Source organism: Monodelphis domestica, chromosome 1 (genome assembly GCF_027887165.1).
Source record: "Monodelphis domestica isolate mMonDom1 chromosome 1, mMonDom1.pri, whole genome shotgun sequence".
NCBI lineage: Eukaryota > Metazoa > Chordata > Mammalia > Didelphimorphia > Didelphidae > Monodelphis > Monodelphis domestica.
In genome coordinates this window covers 512,924,247-512,941,469 of record NC_077227.1, presented here as the reverse complement: position 1 = coordinate 512,941,469, position 17,223 = coordinate 512,924,247, and the positions used below count along the sequence as shown (strand labels likewise).

General features: G+C 41.0%; 1 protein-coding gene across 25 annotated transcripts in view; it reads right to left on the bottom strand.

Annotated features, from left to right (window-relative positions):
• Positions 1-6,463, bottom strand: part of NCOA1 (nuclear receptor coactivator 1) — a 250,903-nt gene extending 244,440 nt beyond the window's left edge. For 17 of the 25 annotated variants that reach the window (XM_056813102.1, XM_056813115.1, XM_056813101.1 and 14 more), the window contains exon 1: positions 5,637-6,111. The gene's annotated coding sequence lies outside the window, so the exon portion shown is untranslated. Of the gene's footprint in view, positions 1-5,636; positions 6,112-6,394 lie in introns of those variants that run through there. The other 8 variants (XM_056813105.1, XM_056813122.1, XM_056813123.1 and 5 more) reach the window with 6 other exon arrangements.
• Positions 6,464-17,223: the final 10,760 nt, after the last annotated feature.

Sequence of the window (17,223 nt, the reverse complement as noted above, 5' to 3'; positions counted from 1 at the left end):
GAAAACAATTGACTCTTTATATGCAGTATGCTAAAGAGATGCAGCCTGTCATGGTATAGAAGACTTGAAGTCTAACACTTATCAGCTGTATGAACATAGATGGGCCCTGTCAGTGCTCAAGACAACTCAATAAATTATAACATCTGCCTTAGTGGAGGAAGATTCCACACTGAGAGTTCCCTTTAAAGAGAGAGGCACAACTAGACCAAAAATTTTAAAAAGACAACAAATTAACCAAAACTTTGAGAAATGGCCCATTCTTCCACTCTTGCCTCTTCAGCACTACCATTACATCAATCTCCATAGTGGCCTCATCACTCAGACAACTTTCTAAAACATATAAAAGAGGGGACAGCTGGGTGACTTAGTGTATTGAGTCAAGCCTAGAAACAGGAAGTCTTTGGTTCAAATTTGACCTCAGACTGCCAAGCTGTGTGATCCTGGGCAAGTCATTCAACCCCCACTGCCTAGCCCTTTAGATTCTCTTCTACCCTGGAACCACTACATAGAATTAATTCTAAGAAGATATGGGTTTAAAAAATTATACATATGTATATATAAATATATATGTAAAGAATACATGCAGATTATAATGTTAGTTGCAAAACATCTAGATTTTACTTATTGTACCATTCTATGTTATAAAAAATGAAGTCACACATATTAGACATTGCAAAAAGCTAATCTGTACCAAAGAGTTAACATAAACTTAGAATACTATGGTAACTACAAAAATTAAAGTTTGATACCAGGATACCAACAACACCTCTGAAGCATTACAACATTCTGGCATAAGCAAATTTCTGGGATTGTTACAATCTGCTGCTTCTGTTTTCAGTCCAGATTTCTAGAACAGAAACATAAGAATGGGGAAAAATACAACTACTGGCAGAAAGGGGGAGAAAAAAAACCCCACTGTCTGTATCCCCCTGGCAATAAGTGGAATAAACCATTAGTTACACCAAACAGGACCGTTTTTTTTTTCTCCTCAGAAAAACCAGGGGCTACAAAAAAAAGGCAGAACTAAAATATTTACTTGGCTCAAACTACACAAAAAGCAGTTTAAAACCCACAATCCTCCAGATTTTTGCAGAGAGAAATAGGAGAGGGGTTAGCCATAAACCATGTAAAATTGAAATTCTGTTTCTCACAAATCCAACAGTGCTTATGCTAGAAGGGCTAATGGAAATGTAGTACAAAGTCTAGAAAAATCTTCCAGAACCAAGTACCTGTTTGTGCTTCACAGTCACAGAGATTCTTTACCACAGTGCATTTTGTTCTCTCTGAATTATAGATCTTTGCTCTAGCCAAGAAACATGTTGGAAAAGAAATAGAAAGAGGAAAAACTGTTCTATCTTCAATCACAAGTTTATAACTCATGTTTTTGCCTTTAACAAGTCTTGGGCCTGAATTAATATACTCCTTTAACTTTATCTTTATTAAAAGCCAATATATCATTTTGAGAATACTCATGGTAGGGGGGAGGCAATTGGGTTCTGCTCATAAAACATTTGTTTCAGTGGATAAACCTCATCACTAGTAACAAAAACAATTTGTAAATTTAAAGGCCAAAAGAAAAACATACACACAAAAACTTTCCTTTTGCATTATACTCAATATGAAGAAATCTGACCCCCTTCCCACATCATACATGTCTGTGAAAAAAGCTGAGGGGCCCCTCTGGCCAAGATTTTTTTTTAAGAATAAACCTTGAACCACTCCCAAAACATGAGGCAGCCCCCAAGCAAATTTAACCCTTAACAGACACAAAAAATGCTCCTCTTTTAAACATTCAGAACTCTTTCTTCTTCCTTTCAGTCAAATATTATTCTAACACTTGAGGATTTGCTTTCCATATAAAAGGAGTTAAAAACTGCTAAATTCATTCACTAACCACAGGAGAGAAAGAAGGAATCAACCCCAAAAAACTGCCCCATAAAGTCACTGTTATCACCAAGGAAAGGAAATTAGTATCCAAAAATTCTAATAAATGTTTATTAAACAGCATGATTTTAAATTCTACATTTTTTCATTAAGACAACTACATCTTCAACAGCCTCCCCAACTAATAACACCATCAATTAAAAAAAAAAACTTCAATTAAATTTTACTCCCCATGCTAACTGAAAACTTCACTGTCAAAAAGGCTTAAAAAAAATCAGACATTTCACCAATTTGTGGAAATATAGGTGAGGAATTTCCTCTGCCAACTGTTATAAATACCTTTGAAACTTGCAATTTTAGAGAGTTGCCTGGGGCATCCAGAAGTGAGAGAACTTGCTTTAAGTCACACAGCCTGTATGTTAAAGCAGAACTTGACCAATCTTACTAGCTTCCAGGTTAACTGTCTTACAAAGCCAAGCTGTTTATAGCATTCACATAACCAAAAAATAACAGTTGGAAAAGGTAACAAAGAGCAGGAGGTGATTAGTTTCAAGATTCAGAATGAGACCTGTGCTTTTGGACATAGACAATTGCAAGAATTTGGTTTGCTTGATTATGCATATTTGTTATTTAGATTTTGTTTTTGTTTTCTTTTTAAATTGAGGGGAAAAGTAGACAAAAAAAATGCTCTGTTTATTGAAAAATAAAAATTATAAGAAGTCAGATGTCACCTAATCCAAACCATATATGAGTATCATTTACAAAATCTGGTGTCCACTAAAAGTCTTCAAGTCATGGGAAACTTACTATCTCCAAAAGTAGCCTACTCTTAAGATGGGAACAATCTTGTTTCTTAATAATAAAGAGGCCAAAGTAAGCTTCTGACATTTCCACTTATTCAACCTAGTTCTGTCCTCTGGACCCAAGTAAAACAAGTCTTTTAAATTCTTAAAGATGATCATTTCTGGGGCAGCTGGGTAGCTCGGTGGATTGAGAACCAACCCTAGAGAGGGGAGGTCCTAGGTTCAAATGTGGCCTCAGACACTTCCCAGCTGTGTGACCCTGGGCAAGTCACTTGACCCCCATTGCCTAGCCCTTACCACTCTTCTGCCTTGGAGCCAATACACAGTATTGACTCCAAGATGGAAGGTAAGGGTTTAAAAAAAAAAAAGATGATCATTTCCACAGGTTATACCTCTTTTTTTATTACTTAACAATAAAACCCAAATATTATTTATATTATCATGAGATTCCTTAAAATATGTAAAGGAATTCAGGAATGCAGTGTTCTACCATACATGAAGGTCTCCCACAAGGGTGGCTATACCTTAAAGGTAAGGACACTACTATATACTAAGAAGACTGGAGTTCAAATCCAACCTTAGACACTTCCTAGCTATGTGACTGGCAAATCAATAAACCTCTGTTTGCCTCAGTATCTTCAACTGTAAAACGGGGATAAAAACAGTTACTACATCCTAAAGTGAGGACCAAAGGAGATAATATTTGTAAAACACTTAACACTGTGTCTGGCACACTTATTGTTTAAGTCAAATCAACACTCCGTGACCCCTTTTGGGGGGGTTTTCTTGACAGAGATACTGGTGTGGTTTGCCATTTCCTTCTCAGGCTCATTTTACATTCATGTGCCTGACACATTGCAGGTACCATACAAATGTTAGCTACTATCATCATCATCATCATCATTATTAATCTTAATCTTATGTCTCAAGATTCCTAAATCTACTCTTCCCCTTTATATGACCATGGGATCATCATTCCTGCCTGGTTTTCTCATTTTACCCTTCTTGTCATTCCTCAAATAAGACACTACATCTCCCAATCTCTGACTTTGCAGTGTTTTGTCCTCCATATTTGAAATGTTCTCTCTTTTGGCTCTGTCTTTTGGCTTTCCTGGTCTCCAAGACTCAGGCCAAATCCCACCTTCTATAAGAGATCTTTCCTTGTCCTTGATGCTAGTGCCTTCCCTCAACGATTGCCTTCCATTACACTATATATCTAGAATGTATTACTTACATGCTGTCTTTCCACTTTGAATGTGAGCTTACTGAAGGCAGGGATGGTGTTTTTACCTTTCTTTGTCTCCTCAATGCTTAGCCCACATCACTAGGAACTAAATAAATGTTTCTTCCTTGATTGACCACTATGGTTTCACCTAACCCTTTCTATTATCTTGACCTTATAATCAACCATTTCAATAAGGTGGTGACTTCCATTCTTGACTTTTTCACCCTTTGTCCTCTGTTCTTTCTAACCTGCCAAATATTAGTTCACCTGTCTAGCTTTCTATTCATCACTACTCCAGAAGCCAGTCTCATATCTTCCTTCAGCAGTCCTGAGTCTCCTGCAAATTTCAAAACTCAACTGGTCACCAGTAATCCTTTAATTCATCTCTGATTGGCTCTATAACATTTTCTCACAACTACTGTACTATTAATCTCTCAACTAAGGCTATCATTTACTTTTACCTCCATTTTTATGTCTGTATTTTTCTTAGATCTAGATAAAAAGGGATATTAAAAGTCATCTAGGTTAGTGCAAGCCTTTCATTTCAGGGAAATTTGACATATTGAAGGATTAAGTGACCTCCTCAAGGTCACAAAGATGATGGCTGACAGCAATAGGACTTGAACCCAGCTCTCCTGGTTTCCATATTTAACAACTAGCCAGATTACTACTGCACTCTACTAGTATCAGATCAGATATTAACAAGTTATTAAAAAATTGAGAACAACTCAAATTTAAATTCCCCCATACCTTTTCCATAGTGGAAGTTTCTGTTACTAAGCATCCATGTATCCCTAACACCAGTGCCTGGGCCAAAGTAAGAACTTAAATGATTGTTAGATTGGAGCCAACCAACCAGCTAGTTTCTCAGTTGATGAGCCAGAATACCCAGTTTCCTACCTAATTTCTTCCAACATCATCCTAAGAAAAAAGCTTATGTTCCCACACACCTCTACTTACAATATTTGTCATCTAGTGAGGAGAAAAGGAACTGTCTTTAGAAGACCCCCTTAGGTGAGATTACGTATCTCTTAGAAGGAAAGACTTCAGATGGTGTAGGCCTCAGTCTTATGTCAAATAAGGTATCATTATTCCCAACTTGCTGCCAAGGCAACTGAGACCCTGCTACGTTAAGTGGCTTGCCCAAGGTCACGCAGCTCTAGGACTGCGTACCTAAGCGATCTTATTCTCCCCAAATCTCAAAAGGGTGAGAAATCATAGTCCAGCGTGGGGAGCCCATTAGTCACGAGGCCATCCCCTTTAATCTAGAAGCTGCAAGTAGCGCTTACCTCGCGCTCCCCACCCCCCGAGACCGGCGAGGTCCAAAGAACATCTTCCCAGGACGGGGACTGACGCGTCCCAGTTAATCAGGGCGACAGGAAAATCGGCCTTAGGCTCCCAGCCTCAGCCTCCTCCTCCCGCCGCCACCGCAGCCGCTCTCGGCGCTAGCACTCTCCCCCTCCACACCCGAGCTGCCCCCAGCTGGTGTCCCTGACAGCTGCGACCTCCGCCCCCGGGAGCCGAGCGAAGGGAAGGGAAAGAACTCCAGGAGGAGGACAGGAGGGAGGAGGAAAACGAAGAGAGCCAGGGAAGAAAAGCGAGAGAGGGGGGAGGACCAGCTGCTCCCTCCCTCCCCGCCCCCTCAGGCCCCAGTCGGCCACCACCGCTGGGCGACCGTGACAGCTGCACCCCACCCGGAGCTCCGTACGTTTAGCACTGCTCACCTGCCGCCGCCGCCGCCGCCGCCGCCGCCGCTGCCACCTACAGCTCGGGGCCCGCTGACGGCTCCGCTGACAGCCGCCGCCTCAGCGCTGGCGCCTGCAGCCCGCCAGGCCCCCAGCGGCGGGAGCCCAGCCCCCTCCTCCTACGGAGTCCCGCAGGGTCCCACGGGGTCCCAGCTCGGCCTACTCCCCTCCCCCGCGCCCCCAAGGGGGGGGAGGGATGAAGGAAGACACGGGCGCGCGCGCCCTCGCTCGCTCTCCCTCAGTGCAGGGAGACTGAGGCCCTAAGGGGTAGCTGGAAGGCTAAGGGAAGGAGAGGGAGGCCACTGCTCGGAAAGAGGGGGGTCGCGACAAGAGGGCGAAAAGCAGATCACGGCTCAGTCTTCGCTCCCTTGGCCGTGAAGAACGAGGATTTCAGCAGCTCTGCAAAGCCGCCATGTTCTCCTCCTCCTCCTCCTCCTCCTTCTTCTAACCCCCTCCCCCTCCCCGGACCCTCCGGACCCGCCCCTCCAGCCCCGCCCCGCCCGCCCGCTCGCGGACCCGCCCCGGGCCGCGTGCCGTACTGCCATCATGACGCACCAACCCGCTGCCGCCGAAATCCGACTGCGCGGCGCGGCGCGCGCAATTCTCCCTCCCCTCCGCCTGTACCCCTCCGCACCCCTTCCTCCCCCCCCCCCCCCCCCCGAGTGCCTCTAGCTGGGGCTGGACGCGTGCCGTCCCGTGAGCCGCCTCCTTCCCCTGGCTGCCTGCTGCTTACTCACGCGCCTAGTTTTGCAGCCTCCTCTTCTGGCCCTTCCCCGAGTCCTCTTCGAGTGTGAAACCAGGGAGCCAATAGCATTCCTTGTCCTAGAGAAGAGGTGGGGGTAGGGTAGGGAAGAGTGTTGCATTTGGGTGTGTAGAAGGCGTATGTTTTAAGTCCCAGATTCTTCCACCCCAAATAATCAACCAATATTTATTAAGCACTGCAAACAAAAACTTACAACCTCTGTGACTCCGTACAAGTCAGCTAGCTTCTAGAGACTTAGTCCCTTCAATACAAATGGGGGTGAAGATAACTGGATTTTATTTAGCTCCCTGAGTTGCAAAGCGCCTTACACTATATTTCTCAGTACTTACCTTGGGATGGTTCTGAAACATCTGAAATAATGTTTCAAAAGTGATTTGCAAACCATATAACTCAGGCTTTCTGATTTCGAATCCTTTGCCTATTGCCGGTCGCTAGAAGACCTCAAAAGGCAATTAACAGTTTTTAAAGACTCGTAATATTTGACCCAGGCCCCAGGGTCTAGGCTTTGAGGAAACAGATTTTTAAAAAGATGAAACTCTTTGCCCTGGAGAAACTTGATTTCTATCTGGAGGCCTGTACCTGTAGTAGTAGTTACCTAAAACCGGCAATTTAAGTATATGCAAAATAAAAGGATAGGAACTAGATCACTTATTTCATCAAAATTATGGATCAGGAAGTTAGCAGATTATCTGCAATTTAGAATCTTAGTAATCTTTAGAATTTAGAACAATTTAGAATCTTTAGAACACTTAGGCAGTAAAGTGATTTGCTCAGGGTCACACAGTCACTATGTGTCAGAAAAGAATTGCCCTGACTGAGGCGGCCACTTTATAAAAAAAAAATATATACAAGGTAACTTTTGGGGTAGGAAGGAAGAGCACTAGCAGCTGGGGAGATCAGGAAAGACAACATAAATGGTTCCCCGAGCTGAGCTTTGAAAGAAACCAGGAGTTCTAAGAATCAGGTGAAGAGGGATTGCATTACATGGGAGTGCATGGGAGCCAGCTGGTGCAAAAGGCAAACAGGAAAGAGCGTTGATATTATGTGAAGAACAGCAAAAAGGCCAATTTGGCTGGAATATAGAGTTCATAAAAGAGAATAATGTGTGATAAGGCAGAAAAGGTAGGTTGGAGCTGGGTTGCAAATGGCTTTTAATGTCAAATGCAGTGGAAAGAGGCGAACAGACTATGCATTTACATAGCACCTACTATAGCTTTTACAAATATCCTCAATTTTGATCCTCACAACCTGTGAAGTAGGGGCTATTATTATCCCCATTTTAAGGATAAGGAAACTGAAACAAAAAGAGGCCAAGTGACATCCCAGTAAGTGTCTGAGACTAGATTTTAATTTGGGTTTTTCATCTCCAGACCCAGTGTTCTAGCCACTGTGGCACTAGCTACATTCAGGCAAGAATTTGAAATTGAATTGAACCAACAAGGAGCCTCTGGAGTTTATTGAGCAAGAGAGTGACATGGTCAGAAAAAAAAAATATCGCTTTGGCAAATGTGTAGGATTAGAATGACGAGAGATGAGACAAGAACAATTAAGAGAAGACTGCAGCTGTCCAGACAAGGGGTGATAAGGGCCATGTGTGAAGAGAGAAGGTAGCAGAGATTTTGTGGAGAGGAAGCTGGATTGTAATGTTGACTGTGTAGCTAGCTTTGTTACCTTATAAAAGTCCCTTAACTCTCTGAACATGTTTTCTCATTTGTAAAATAAGTTTAGACTAGATGATCTTTAAAATACCATCCAACCCTAAAACTCTTTGATTTTATGCTATCTGCCTCCTTGTAACTTCCTTCATTTGGTCACTTCAATATGACAATGCTTACACTATCTTATTACTTTCTCCCTCCACATTGCCTCTAACGTAAGCATGCTATTCCTTTAATTGACTCACATTGCTTAGTCTTCACCAGCCCAGTCAACTTCAGAATTTACTCCACACAGAATGCTAATGTTCCCAGTTTGTGCCAACAATATTCCATGTCTGGCCTAATTAGTACAAGTACACTAAAACTGTTGCATCCATTGATGCTTTAGGTTTTTTGGTAGCTACATCATACAGTTAAATTTCAGTTTCCAATCTTTCCTTAGGAATGCCCAATACTCTCCTATGTGTGTTTTATACTTGACTAGTACCCAGGACCAGCTAGGTGTGAGAGTCAGGAAGATCTGAATTTAAATATAGCCTCAGACACTTATTCTGGGACTGGGCAAATCACTTAATCCCTATTTGCCTTAGTCCCTCAACTATAAAATGGGAACACATTGGAGAAGGAAATAGCAAAGCACTTCAGACTCTCTACCAAGAAAACCCTGTGGATCTCATAGAGTTTAACCCAACTGAACAAGAATCCATTTCCTTTGTCCTTTCTTAAAAAGCAATGAGTAAGGAGGCATCTAGGTGGTTCAGTAGATTGAGAGCCAGACTCAGAGATGGGAGGTTAGGAGTTCAGATGTGATCTCAGACACTTTCCCATCTCCCTGGGCAGATCATTTAATCTCCATTGCCCAACCCTTAGCACTTTTCTGCCTTGGAACAAACACACAGTATTGATTCTAAGATAGAAGTTAAGGATATTTTTAAAAAGCAATTACTAGTGGGGGCAGCTGGGTAGCTCAGTGGATTGAGAATCAGGCCTAGAGATGGGAAGTCCTGGGTTCAAATTTGACCTCAGACATTTCCCAGCTGTGTGACCCTGGGCACGTCACTTAACCCCCATTGCCTAGCCCTTACCACTCTTCTGCCTTGGAACCAATACACAGTATTGATTCTAAGATGGGAGACAAGGGTTTAAAAAAAAAGGCAATTACTAGTAAGCTATCTGATAGCCTCTCATGCTTAGTTTCTTCAGATACAAATAGAGGTAATAATGCTACCTACCTCTTTTCTTTGTTGTGAGGAAAGTGCTTGCCTTGAATATAAATGTTAACTATTTTTATTTTTTCTTAGCTTTTTTCCTCTTTTTTTCTTTTTCTTCCCAGTGATGCAATGGACTGCCTCATTTTATGGCTCTGTTTATCTACAAGCTTCCCTTATCAATAGTCATTTAAAGAGAGGCTGGATGACTATCAGTTAGGAATGTTGTGGAGGGAATTCCTGCATTGAGGAGATTTGGACTAGATTTCTAAGGTCCTTTTAAACTTGTTTTGAGTGTCTCATTCCCTCCCTCCTTGCTCAATAAGTTATTTTTACTTACTAAACCACAACTCCATCCCTATCTACTGATTATTTTCTACTAGGCCACACCTAGTATGTACTTTTGGTCTGTAACCATTTTCTTTATGCTGGACCTTCCCTTGCCCATCTTTAACTGCCACTTCCTTCTGCCCATTCCATGCACCCAAAGGGCACAGAATTGCATCAAGTTTACTTCCTCTCTGTGCCCTGCATTGATCTCTCTAAAATATTGGCACTTTAAGAACTGAAATTAAAATTTTCATGCTCACATTCATTCCAGGCTCTGTTCCTGATCAAATTATCTCTTACAACAAACACTCTTAATAGAATGGGGGGATGAGGAGGGACAACGAAGGGGCACCGTGGAAAGAATGCCAGGCCTGGAGTCCAGAGGATCTGAGTTCAAACCTATCCTCAAGTACTCTTAGCTGTGTGATACTGGACAAGACACTTAACTCCCATTGCTTAGCCCTTGACACTCTTGCATCTTAGAATTTATATTAAGGCAGAAAGTAAGGGTTTAAAAACAAAGAATGAGAGGGAAATAGGTTTGGCAAAACCAATGAATTCATGGACCATTTGTGAAGACATATGGTATTCTATATCCATAGACTCCCACCCTTGCAATGAGGTGGGGGGGGGGGGCAATTACAGCATTTAAGCTTTTCTGTGAGTCTGAACTTGATCATTATAATAATTACAGAGCATTCAGTTTTACTTTATTGTTTTTTCTGTTTAGATTGCTGAAGTCATTTATAACATTTTCCTTGTTTTTCACTTAGCATCAGTTAATATGTCTTCCCATGTGCTAAAAATATTTTTTTTAAAAAGTTAGAATGCAAGATATTATTTAATTTATATAATGGAGAAAGTTCTTTGAAGAACCCCCCCTTAACAAAATGCTTCAAAATTTTAAGGATTTCCAAGGCAGATCACAATACCTGTATAGTTTAGGAGATAATCTTTGAGAATTGTTGCAACTAAAAAAATAGATTATTCTGCATTATAAGGTGGGAGGAGCCCCTCCAAATTTATCAATCAACCAATAAACATTTATTAAGTGCCTACAATGTGCCAAGATTGTGCTGGAATTACAAAAAGAGACAAAAGACAGTCCCTCAAGGAACTTACTATATTTGTTTTTAGACTATAAAACATCCCCAGGCCTATTCTCAATGCTTTTCTAGTTTTGAGGACCTACCAGAAGCTAGATAAAAGCCACATACATTAGAAAAAGAAGTGTAATAGAAATTAGTTGCCACTCCAGCACTATGATTCTATAAGACAACAAAGCATGATTTCCATTTCCATACACTGTCTAACCAGTATAACACTGCAGTATAACCACTGCAGTCACCCAGAGAATAAATTTTACTTGGAAAGGTTTAATTTCCAAGTTTGCCTTAATTATTTGTAACCCTGTAGCTAATTTTTTTTTCTTTTTTCTTTTGGCCCTTAAGCAAAGACTTCCTTTCCCCTTAAATAAAAAACAAAAACAAAAAAAGCCAGATCTCCAGCCCCTTACATTAGTGGGTATTTGAGCAGCAATTGTGCCTAGGAAGAGAGAAAAGGGAAGTAATATTCTCCTGTTCTCTTTATGCATTATTCTAAAAAGCAGCAAAGTGACACTGTGGAGTCAGAGAGACCTGATTTCAACTCTGGTCTTAGACATTTACTAGCAAGATGGTTGTGACTCTGGGCAAGACACAGAAGGGCTGTCTGCCTCAGTTTCCTTTTCTATAAAATGGGAATGATGATATTAGCACCTCCCAGAGTTGTTATGAAAATCAAATGAGATAACAATTGTAAAGCTTGTAAAGCACTTAACACGGTGCTTGGAACATAGTTAAAAGTTTTATCATTGTTAGATATTATTATTATTTTCTCCCAGGATTATTGTGGAGATAATGAAATAATCTTTATGAAATACTTTGAAAACCTTAGCTATATTATTAAAGGGATTAGAACCCAGTGAATAATTAACACCAATCAAATGTTTGTAATTGACCTTGACTTTTGACTAAAGGTCAGTTCAAGTCATTTAATTAAATTCTACAAGCATTTATCAAGCATCTACTATATGACAGGCATTGTACTTGTTGCTTTGAGATTCAAACCCAAAAACTATAGTCTCTGTCCTCAAGGAGCTTACATTCTACTGGAGAGAAATAATACTTAAATAAATATAATAATTTCTAGATTGGGACAGAGAGAATCAGCAATGACATTTGAGCCAAGACTTGAAAAAAAAGGTGGAGATTTTCAGAGGCAGAAGTTAGAAAAAAGAACACTCTAGGGATAGGGAATGACAAACCTATGGCTCATGTACAAAAAAGAGCATGCAAAACCCTCTCTGTGAGCATGGCTGTAGTCACCTGCCAGAGTTTGTTCCTAGAAAACCAGAGGGACTCAGAGTGGAACTGTTCTCTTCCCCTTCTCCAGGTGCCTGAGGATATTCCTTCCTTTCATCTGCCCCTCTGCTCAGCAGCCCAATGGAAGCACTTTCTCCCTCCCCATTCTGGGGTAAGGTGCTGGGCTGAGTATGGAGAATGTGTCAGGAAGGAAGGTGTGGGGCTCCCATGCTGTGTGAGAGTGTGGCATAGATGGCAGTCTGTTGAGTCTGTGCTGAAGGTGTTTCCTGTGGTGGGGTTGGAGAGGAGATAGGTTTGAGGGGAGCATAGATCACAGCTTGGCACCTAGCTGGAGGGGAGTAGAGTGCTCAGGCCATTCCTCCTCCCCCCTTCCTGTTCCATATGTGCCTCTCATCACTTGCCCCTCCATCCAGCAGCCTAATTAGAGTACTTCCTTCCTTTCCTATATGAGATAAGAGTGGGGGGGGGCTAGGGAACAAGGGGGAAGGTATTGGGGGGACCTGCACTCAGTCTCTGGGAGGGGGGCAGTCACAAGGTCTTGGGGGTGGGGTGGGGGCAGGGCCTGGCACTCTGTCTTTAAAAGGTTCACCATCACTGTCCTATATCAAGGCAACAAGGTAGAAAATGGAATGGCATTAATGGAAACAATAAATAGGCCAGTTAGTCTGGAATGAAGACATCATGGAAGGAATGAAGTGACATTAAACTAGAAAGATAAACTAGAGGCAGCTAGGTGGATCAGTAGATAGCCATGCCTGAAACAGGAGGTCCTGGGTTCAAATATGACCTCAGATACTTCCTAGACGTGTGACCCAAAGCAAGTTATTTAACTTCAATTGCCTAACCCTTTCTGTGCTTCTACCTTGAAAGTGACACTTAGTATAGATTCAAAAGCAAAAAGTAATAGGAGAAAGAAAAGAAAAGAAAAAAGAGAGAGAGAGAGAAAGGAAGGAAGGAAAGAAGGAAGGAAGAGAAAGAAGGCAGGGAAGGTAGGAGGGAGGGAGGGAGGGGTGGAAGGGAGGAAGAAAAGAGGGAAAGAAGAAAGACTAGATTTAGATTGTGGAGGGTTTTAGAAGTTAATCTGAAGTGTTTGTTTTAGAGGCAATAAGGAATGCTGAAGCTTCTCAAGCAAGGAATCAACATAGATAAATAGTTGCTTTGACAGCTATGTGGAAGTTGTTTTGAAGTGGGGGGAAAATGGTGACAGAGAAACCAATGGGAAATCTGTATTTTCATCATTGTGGGGACTCCAACAGTACAGATTGCCATTCATCAACACTTTCTTATCCTGTGAAATCGTTATCCATGTTCTCCTATAAACTCTTCATAAGAAGCCTACCTAATGGACAAGCCTTCTAGATCTCTAAATATATTATTTGACTGGCAATGAAATATGTAAGCTGTCTTTTAGTTATCACTTACTCCTTCCACATCAGGAGCCCAATTCCTTTTCTTATCCTACATCTCTCTGATGATGTCCTTTACATTTTTGTATAATTCTTCCATAAAATATTGCATTCTTACACAGGTTGTCTTAAAGTTTTAATCCTTCAGAGACAATGACATGCAACATCATCAATATTTAGAGATAATTTGGGTTTGTACCCCAAAGAGATAATAAGGAAAAAGACTTGTACAAGAATATTCATAGCTGTGCTCTTTGTGGTGGCCAAAAATTGGAAAATGAGGGGATGCCCATCAATTGGGGAATGACTGAACAAATTGTGGTATATGTTGGTGATGGAATACTATTGTGCTAAAAGGAATAATAAAGTGGAGGAATTCCATAGAGACTGGAACAACCTCCAGGAAGTGATGCAGAGCGAGAGGAGCAGAACCAGGAAAACATTGTACACAGAGACTGATACACTGTGCTACAATCGAACGTAATGGACTTCTCCATTAGTGGCAATGCAATCTCCCTGAACAATCTGCAGGGATCTAGGAGAAAAAACACTATCCACAAGCAAGTTTTTACTCCCACAAAGAGTGGGAGTAAAAACACCGAGGAAAAGCAACTGCTTGACTACAGGGGTTGAGGGGACATGTCTGAGGAGAGACTCTAAATGAACACTCTAATGCAAATACCAACAACATGGAAAAGGATTTGAATCAAGAACACATGTGATACCCAGTGAAATTGTGCATCAGCTACGGGAGAGGTGGCGGGGGGAGGGGAGGAAAAGAAAATGATCTTTGTCTCCAATGAATAATGTTTGGAAATGATCAAATAAAAAATATTTAGAGATAATTATTATATGTCTCTACTTTATTCCCATCTTCTCCAGGTGAAAAATCTCTAGTTCCTTCAAATAATACTCATTTGCCACCATCTCTAAGACTTTCATGTTGTGAATTTCAAAACTACTCAACCCTGTTCAAACCATTCTTTAGAGGATGGGATTTGGCTATTTCCTGAACAATAACAATAGAGATACTTAGAATGACAGAATCAGGTCTTGGAAACTACAATCTCTACCCTATTCAGGGTAACAGGACTTAGGAAGGGCTGCAGCAAAGCTCAAGATTTAATTATTTGAGAATATGGCCTTCAACAGACATGTGCAAAGGGGACAGCTCTCTGGGTGGTCCTGGGGGAAGCTAGAGCCACCATTGGCACAGGTGAGACACAGGAAGTGAGGTAGAGGATAGCTGAGGAGTTCTGGGGACTTCCTGTGTGAAGGAGAGGAGTTTGTTGGAGCTTGGTGCTTGGAGTGGAGGCCCTCAGACTGTTTCTCCATTTTGGTCACGTGAGTGATAGGGACTGATCTCTTTTCTTTGCCTCGGCTATCCAAGGCCTTGAGCCTTTAGCCCAGCCTAAGCAGAGGGGATATTTAGGCCCTATTCCTTTCTCTCCCCTTTCTCTCTCTCTTTCTCTCTCTCTCTCTCTCTCTCTCTCTCTCTCTCTCTCTCTCTCTCTCTCTCTCTCTCTCTCTCTCTGTCTCTCTCTCTCTCTCTCTGTCTCTCTCTGTCTCTCTCTCTCTCTCTCTCTCTGTCTCTCTCTCTCATACCTTTCTTCCTACTGTTTGTAATTAAAAACTCCATAAAAGATTGACTGCTGACTTGAGTTTTCATTTAGGAATTACATAGCTGAATTCCTTGGCGACCTTAAATTAATATATATCAGTCTTTTAAAGTGATTTCCATATCACATTGTAGCTGAACACACAGGAGTCTAAAGAATTCTCTCAATAAACTTCTGAATTTTCTTGCCTTTTTACTCTACTTTCTCACCATTTAGTCCTTTTTAACAGCTAACTCGGCTTAAAGACACAGCTGCTATAACAAGTGAATATAAAAAACTTCTCTCTTCTCTTTTCTCCTTAAGTTAAATTGGAATCAGCAGTTTTTCTTTTTCTTCCCTTTAATCTTAAGGGGCAGCTGAGTGGCTCAGTGGATTGAGAGCCAGGCCTAGAGACAGAAGGTCCTAGGTTCAAATCGGACCTCAGATACTTCCCAGCTGTGTGACTCTGATAGTTAGATAGAAAACAGCTGTTTTAAATCTCAGCAACAGGACCCTAAAGTCCTGGCTAGGAGAGCTGTTTCTAAATAGCCTTTCCCTTAAGGAACAACTTCCTAGATTAAAAAAAAAAAAACCCTTTGTAAAGTTTTTTGCTTTGCCCTGCTCCCCACATGTTTTGTGAAAACTGTTAGAGAAATAATTAAAAAAAAATATATATATAAACGAGTACTACATTCTTTGACATTTATATGGCAGTTGAAGAATTAGGGGCATTGAGGAATGCAGGATACCTCCAATTTTTTATATTAATATGTACTGTCATTTTTGTACTCCTCAATACTGTATTTAGAGATGCTAAAATGAAAAAAATTGAGGATAAAGTGCAAGCCCAATTAGAAGATCTAAAATGTTTCTTACAGGAACAAGTAGCAAACACCCACTCAACCAGAAACAGACCTGTTTCTGAACCTTTGAATGAGGAAATTTCCTTCCCTGAAATAGAGATGGAAAAAACCTTCCCTATAGCTCAGTTAACAGACTGCTTCTCTCGTGTAGTGCAAATCTTGACTGAATTTAATCCCCAAAACCCTTCCCCTGCAATCCCAGTTTCTCATGTTCCCTCTCCTACAGAAAACCAAATTCCAGCCAAAAAGGAATCTTGTCATCCTAGAAAAACCTGTCCTTGTCAAACTGACCCACAGGTACAAAACTCAACTAGAGGCCTGCTTCCTCTAAGAGAAGTACCTGAAATAGGACAGAATGGGGATGTGGTGACTTTAAGACACAGGGTACCGTTTACTCCCCAAGAAATAAATGAATTTACACAAAATATCCCCACATATGAACAAGATCCCTTTCTAGTAACAAAAAAGATGGGAGACATGTTTTTTCAGTATAATCCATCTTACAAGGACTTTGAGAACTTGCTACAGGCTTTTTTAACTGAACGTGAAAAAAATAAAATAATTGCTCATGTCAACAAAACCCAGGGGCATAATGCAGCACATTGTCCATCTCAGGATCCTGAATGGGACTATAACAATCCTGAGGATTATCTACAACTATACCGTTGTAGAGAGGCAATCCTTACGGCAATGAAGGAATGTGCAGACAATACAGAAAAGTGGATGGAACTTGAAAAAATTAAGCAAAAGGAGGAAGAAACACCCTCCAGATTCATGGATAGAATAATCGAGTTTAGGGACAGATACCTGGATTGGGACCTAACTAAAGAAACTAGCTTAAGAGAAGTTAGAAGGATCTTTGTCAATAACTCTTGCAAAGCAATTAAGAATTATTTTAGAACACAATGCCCAAGATGGTCAGATATGGACCTTGAAGAATTGTGAAAAACAGCTATATATGTTTTAAAGGGAAACAAAGAAAAGGAAGAAGAAAATAATGATGACATGGAGGAAATGAAGAAAAAAATGAGTTGTGTAATAGATAGGATAACTAAATTAGAAAGTGGGCATGATAATGAACCAACGACACTTGCCCCTCTCCAGAAATCTAATTATCAATCCATTACCTGACACTTCTGTGGGAAGAAGGGCCACAATACGGTACAGTGTAGAGCTTTTCTCAAGATTATAGGAAGGAATACTCAGTTTAATAACAACTACAGAAGTGATAATTATAGAAATAAATATAATTATGACAATGAAAACCACAACTTTAGGAATGATGACTATAGGAATGGATATTGGGAAAATGATAACTCAAATGAAATAACTCCACAACAAAATATAAAAAATGGTGCTCATCCAAAAAATACTCGA